The following is a 7274-nucleotide window of genomic DNA, read 5'->3' as shown; positions in this document are numbered from 1 at the left end:
CCTATTTTATTTTATTTTATTTTATTTTATTTGTGGGGCCTATATCTACATGGCATAATAATATTGCCATGTCATATGTTTTTTATGACACATCTAGTTGAGTGATTTTACGAGAGAAAAAGACAAAGTTGAGTGATTTTATTGATATGTAGCAAAGTTTAATGACTTTGCTACATATATTCTCAAAGTTGAGTGATCTTTTGAGATATCTACCCGTTTTATTAAAGGTTGGAATCAGTATCGCTGAATTGATTTCCTTAGCAACATGAACCCCTTAAACTCATGGAGAAACTGTCTATGATGAAAGAGACGCGAACATATGATAAAAGAAGTGACTTCCACCCCTTGGATAGACTACCTTCTCTCTCTTAGTCCATAGCAGTGTCTGACATAGTCCCATAAAAGTAGGGTGAGACAATTGGGGTAGAATCATCTGTAATCCTTTTTTTTTTTTAAGAAGGTTATCTGTCATCCTTTCAAGGCATAAAATAAGTCCACATGCAGAAAAGCGATATGAAAAGCACTCCTCTAGCTCACTCCAAGCACCTCTAGCCGAATTGAAGTGACGATGCTGCAAAATGCTCAATTTTCGTGCTCAACATCCAGAAAGAGAACCTTTTTGCTGCATTTCAAGTCAAAGTGTAGCCAACATTTTTAAGAAGAAGAAGTTTCATATTGGATAAGGGGACTAGCATGCCAAGCTCTTTAACCGCATCAGCGAACAACAGCTGCCCAGGAGGTGAAGAAATTTCGTAAACTCCATTTAATCAGTTTGAATTTGTGAAAACCAGTTATTTGTCCTCTACTCAGATGGAAAGGAATGATGAAGATTTTTGAGGAAGGAGAATTTAGATGGTTTTGAAGATAAACGATACCAATGCTAGTTATACTGAAGAAATTTCCCCAGCTTGATATGATTAATTTGAAGAATTTGGAGAAAGCCATTTATTTGTCCTTTACTTCGATAACCAAAGATGCAAGGCTTGAAGCAGTCAAGCAGAAGAAATAAAATCTAGATTGTGCATATTGAAATGCATTCACTTTATGATCGATACCGATGCCAGTTATATTTGGATTGTGCATATTGAAATAACCCGGATATAGTATCTAGATTGTGCATATTGAAATGCATTCGCTTTATGATCATAAGAAACAAAAACTTATACCTCCGGCTTCAAGTCACGGTGGATGATTTGGTGCATGCTTAGTACCTCTAGGCCAGCTCCTACAGTATCGCAACCAGAATAGCATCAGTTGTACAAATATTAAGGACAGCATGCTAATAAGAAGAATTCTAAACAAACATTTACCAATCTGTCTCATAAATTTTCTAGCTACACATTCTTGAACTCTGCCATGATTCTAAATATAAGAAGCCAGATCCCCGCCAGCACAAAACTCCAAGACAAGGAAAATAGAGTTTTCAGCCTGAGGGATAAAGCAGTCTTCTCAAATTAAGAAGAAGTCATAAAATGATTATCTTTTTGCACTAAATCTTCTACCTAATGAATATCAACTTTTGCAAGTTAAATATGAACAAGCATACACTGATGCATGTCAACAAGAAGATCAAAGCTACACACTCCAAAACCCAGAGAACAAATTCTATAGGGTCACAACTTTTACTGTATCTAGTGCATAAACTATTAAGCACTAAATTGCCGTCCGACCAAAAGCTACGATATTATATTGTACAGCTTAATCACATGCTCAGAGTAGAATATCATGCACAATAGAAAGTAGAAAAGATTAAAAATCTTTCCTCGGGTACAATTTTGTTTAGATATTATGCACCCAATTAACTTGTCTACTTTCCTACTAGCACCTTCAAGACATGGGTGCTTTAATAGAAACCTCATCTTTGTTTATAAAAAGTTTTCAGTTTCCAAATTCGAAATTGACCACCATTCGAAAGAAAAGAGAAAAGGCAGCATAAATGGGAAAAACACTCATCTCTTATCCACACCAATTAACTTCATAGGGTGATGTTTTATAACTAATACAGAAGAGCCCATCTGCAGTTTTAACGTATAGCTAGTTTAACGCAGACATGCGAAGGATTGCCACATTATCTGTTCCTCAAATATTTGCCTCATAGTGAGTAAGTTTACCTGAAATAATTCACTTCCTTTTTCATCAAGAATAACTTCTATGAGATATTAAAGTCATCCAACATTAGTGTCAAAACTTTTTTGATAACTTACTGTTGCGTACTATAAGATACGACACAAAATGAATATCTCTCACTGAGACATAATTAAGAAATAATTCAACAAATACAGGAGATTGGAATGTCAATGCCTTCCTTTACATTCAAAGACTGCACACACATATACATTTTTTTGTGTTCTTTCAGACTATCCAAAAATGCTAACATACCTTTGTCATATCCTCCAAATATGTACTACTTTTGAAGGGTCGAGTCCGCGCAACACAGGATACATGCACAAGCACTCGTGTGGACTGGATTGCAATCTACGTCCGAGCATTTAAGATGCACTTGTGACTCCATAATCAGTTTCCTTCTCTGTTGTATCTCCAAATCTTCAGCAAATTTCAACTCCACCATTGGTCTCTGTTTTGCCTTGTCTACTCTTTGATATATCTCCGAAAACCTTCCTATTGCCTCAGCTATAACCCCCCATTTCTCTCTCTCTTGTTTCTACAAGCATTAATGGCCATAGCCGATGCCGCCAAACTCGATTCCTCCGTCCACAAATTCCTTCGTGACACCGTCCACCTGAGACCTCCATTGAAACGGCGTTTCCCTATGAGGATGAAACGTTACCGGCGGCGTCGGAGAAATTTTAAAGTTGACGCCGATGAGGCTGTTGAAGAAAGGCCACGTGGATAGAGCATGCTAATACCACCATCAAATTAACCTAATGTTGAATCCATCTGTCACTGAAATGCATCCATAGAGCATGCAAGTTGTATTCTCAATCCTCAGACTTGTTACATGTAATTTGATGTGACTCAGTCTTGTCCTTCTCTTCTCATGGGCGTTGTTCTCATCTTAGGTGTTTGACTCTTGTCCGGGTTGATGATCTTCTTCCCTGTTAATGGAACCTCCTGAAATGAATTGAATTCAATTGTGCCTGCAAATAAAAAATCAGGTTAGTGAAATAATCAGCCAGAGTATTCCTTTCTCTGAGCACATGCACAACTTGCACATCATAACCCTCCCTCATGGCTTGAATTGCATTAACTTCCAATGTCACACACCAAGGAACCTCCCATTCTCCTTCCAACATGTTTCTCATAGCTAATGAATTTGTTCAACTATAACTGGAATCAGATGATTCTCTAGACAAAATTTCAGACCATCTTTTATAGCTATAAGCTCTGCAATAATGTTAGTAGTGTCTTGTAATCTTCTTCCCCTAGCACTGATCAAATCTCCAACACTATTTCTTATACAAAAGGCTGCTGACCTATTTCTAAAAAGAATTTATTAGAAAATATTTTTCTTTAAATGGACTTTATGATGTTCGGCCTAAAATTGCATATATTTAGCTATTAGTTGCCTCACATTTTAGTACTTTTAATTGTCTTTTGAGTATTAATTGTAATGAGTTGTGCTTAATATTATATTTTATTATGTAGGAATAAAGCGGTGTAAAGATGAAGAGATTTGGAGCAAAATCAAATAAAAAGCAGAAAAAGAGAAAAAAAAAAAAAGAAGGGGAGACAAAGTGGGAGACACTCCCTAAACTTTGTCTCCCAAGTTGAAGACGAAAGAAAAGAAGCAAAAGAGAGAGTGATATACCTGGCAGCAAATTGACGAAGGCAGCAAAGAAATTCGAAAGAAAATGCAGTCTCTGTTGGTTCCGCGTTTCACCCGCGATGCGGGTGTAATGCGAGCCCGCGATTTTTTCTGATCCGAGTTGGATTTGGTTTTTAAAAGCCCAGGCCTTTTGGTACCCTATAAATACATATTCGACACGGTTTTTACATAACTTTGGATAGCTTGAAACCCTTAGTTCATAACTTTAGACTTAGAGAGAGCTTGGAGCCGCCGTGGAGGCCGTATTTACAAGGTTTTACCTTCTCTTCTCTGTAACACTTATTTTGATATTTTTATTCGGATGATTTGTTGTTTTTCCTCCATGTCTATGTGGAGCTAAACTCTTTAGTTCTAGGGCTTTGACACAAACATGAAAGTTGACGTTTGATTATCGTTTCTATCTATTGATTTTCTATCTTTGGGTTATTTATTTATTCTTGGTCTTAATTGTTTGATTACTTGATCACTAATTGAACACTATCTTGCGGTGCGAGAATTGAACTTGAGAAAGGAATTCACGTACGTAATAAGAATAAATAGAGTTTGTTCGATTTAATCGTTTCGCTACCGAGGATAGAGATATACCCTTTAGCCCTACTTAGTTGAATACGGAGAAATAAATGCGTTCTTGTTACCTCCGACGACCATAGAGATATAGGCGTTATAGTAGCATCTACAAAGCTTGTGAGTAGTTCGAGAGAATATCAAAAAGTTACAATTAACCCGTCAACTAGTAACCCATAGGTAGAACGATTTGAAAACTCAGCTGGATTGTTAGTGGTCATAGCCCTAGATCTATCTCTTCTCCGATAAAAATTTGCTCTTTCTTGTTTGAAGTTTATTATTTGTCTTCTTTTATTTTTAATTAGTTGACAAATATAATTTGTATTTTATTTCTTGTTTAGATAATTAGAATTAGTTTAATTTAGTAAATAGTTAATCATAAGTCCCTGTGGGTACGATATCTGGACTTAAAAATCCTATATTACTTGTACGACCGCGTATACTTGCGTATGCGTTTGGGAGCAACAAGTTTTTGGCGCCGCTGCCGGGACTTAGAAATTAATTGTTTATCTAGATTAGACTTTTCTTTTTGTCTATTCAAGTTTTATTTTTTTTATTTTAATTTTTTGTTCTTAATTTTTTTTGTTTTTGTTTAATATTCTGGTATTCTTCTTGACATGGCATCTTTGAACGAAAATTTATCGAATGTTGGGTATTCATGTTTTATTGATTTTTGTGCACTTTGTGGAGGACCCCACTTATGGGAAAATTGTTCTAAAATTTGGCGCATACGGGATGTGATGTGTGACCCTTTTAAATTCTATGACTGGAACTTTTGTAACCGATGTGGTGGTCGATGGAAAGAGTGTCCTAAGTGTTGTTCTAGTCTCTCAAGTGATTTTCACAAAGTGGATGTTGTGAGTGATACTTGGCTATTGGTTCGAGTTCACCGATTAGATGTATGGGGGGATTATCTTGATGAAATTACAAGTGACATGACACTTCATGGAAGAAAGAACAAAGCTCGGACAAAGAGATAGACCAATTTGGCTCGAACATCTATGACTTACAGCTCAAATAAATAAAAAGGTTGAGGTGTCGATGCCCAACCACCAATTGTTGTGGATACTGGCCAACTTGTGGAGCAAATAGAGGAATTCCAACCATTCGATCAGATCCTTGTTGATGATGCCTATGTTGAGGAAGTGTACAAAAGTGAGGATGTCAGAAATAATGCAATTTTAGAGTTGGGGCGTGTTGGTCCTCATTCTAAACATTTTTCTACATTATGTTTGGTTGGCGACATGAAAATCGAGCCCTCCACGCCGGTGAAGATGTGTATAGATGAGGAATAAGAGCCTTACATCCTGAAATTTGCCAGACCAAAGAGACAAAATGACATTCCTCACTTAAGGGCCAAGAAGTGCAAGATGCGACACCTATTGCTTGGTTCTTTTATTTTCACACCGCCGCCCGGGAGCGGGCGCGTAAAATTTGATGCAAAATTAGGGGCGCAATTCATATCCTCGAAGTGGAGGGAAAAGTGGTGAAGTTGATTCACGTCGTGCCGCGACGTTAACTAAGGCGCTTATTGGGAGGCAACCCAATGTGTAATAATTATAGATTTTTATAGTGTCACGTTTTGTTTTGTTTTGTTTTGTTTTGTTTTGTTTTTGTTTTGCAGATTAGGGGAAGTCTGAGTACCCAAAGTTGAAAGCTGAGGAGCATGTTTGAGCTTAAGTGTGGGATCGTGCCGACCCTTAATGATGATAGCATGTTGCTAGCTAGGCCCTAGGGCCCCAGGGAGTATTTCTTGCTTTACTAGTTTTTAATTTTTCCATCTATATGCACTGAGGGCATTGCATGATTTTAAGTGTGGGGTGGGAAATACGTCCCTGGGAAGGCTGAGGATGATGGTTTAATATGCCTTAGGATTTTTTTTTTTTTTTTTAATTATTATTATTATTATTAGTATTAGTATTATTAGTTTTGAGTCTTAGTGTCGGAAAAAAAAAAAAAGGAAAAATTCGAAAAAAAGATTTTTTATTTTCTTTGATTTTCTTTAGTAACTTCTTAAGTCCCTCATTAGTGGCATTCATCATCCACCCCTTGGGTTTTCTTATGGCCTCGGTTCTTTCCCGAGGGGGGGCCTTTGAACCGGGTAATATTTTTTTTTTTTTTAGGATTAGTTTTTTTTGGAGTAGTAAAGGAGAGAGAAGAAAGACCTTGTGACTTGTTTGATACTAGCATATTAGAAAAGTACCCTCAATGAAAGTTGTAGTACATAAAAATAGCTTTCTAACGATATAAGGACCAGGCCAATCAGAGATCGGAGCAAGGAGATATGATCGTCTCAATATGACTAATAGTAAGGCGTTTAAAAGTCTATAGAATCGGCTAAGTTTTGATACGTCTGCCTTCCAGTCGAATTTCGTGAAAATACGTTGGGAATTTGAGGAAACTTAAAACATAAAAGTTGTAGCCCTTTGAAATAACTTTCCAACGATATATTATGGGTCTTGAACAGAGCTATGTACAAGAAGTTATGCCTATTTTACCGAACATTATGCAGAATCGATAGTGTCGCGCGTGCGGGCGCGTGCGATGGATCCGCATCGCGGGCCGATCGCGCAATCTGAGTATTTACCTGCAGAATGTTGCACGATGCCCGTGCATCGCGGACCCATCGCTCAAAAGGTCGGGTTTCGGGTCAAAATTCGGGATTTCGCGTTTCAAGTTATATTTAAGCTTGGGGTTTATTTCCCTAACACCCCATTCACGAAAAATCACCCTAAATCCATAGAGAACAAGTCCTAAACCTCAAGAACACCAAGGTCAGCCTACTCTAATTATTCCAAGTCAATTCTAATATATATCCTTGTAATCTAAACAAGAAATCATCATTCCTAAAACTAGGGTTTTCAAGAAAACTATCTCAAGGTTCAAGAATTCAAGATTTTGGAAATCCTCTTCAAAGCTCAAG

At 37.2% G+C, this 7274-nt stretch overlaps 1 long non-coding RNA gene across 1 annotated transcript; it reads right to left on the bottom strand.

The window, feature by feature from the left end:
- Positions 1-227: 227 nt before the first annotated feature.
- On the bottom strand, positions 228-3479 carry LOC132054584 (uncharacterized). The gene is made up of 4 exons (XR_009414326.1): positions 2380-3479; positions 1311-1428; positions 1167-1225; positions 228-622 (listed from the first exon to the last, which is right to left on the bottom strand). It is a non-coding gene; the product is annotated as an uncharacterized LOC132054584 (long non-coding RNA).
- Between the last annotated feature and the right edge of the window lie 3795 nt (positions 3480-7274).

The sequence above is a fragment of the Lycium ferocissimum genome, chromosome 4 (genome assembly GCF_029784015.1).
Source record: "Lycium ferocissimum isolate CSIRO_LF1 chromosome 4, AGI_CSIRO_Lferr_CH_V1, whole genome shotgun sequence".
NCBI classification, from domain to species: domain Eukaryota; kingdom Viridiplantae; phylum Streptophyta; class Magnoliopsida; order Solanales; family Solanaceae; genus Lycium; species Lycium ferocissimum.
Note: the sequence above shows the minus strand (reverse complement) of the source record. Positions and strands in the feature narration are given on the sequence as shown.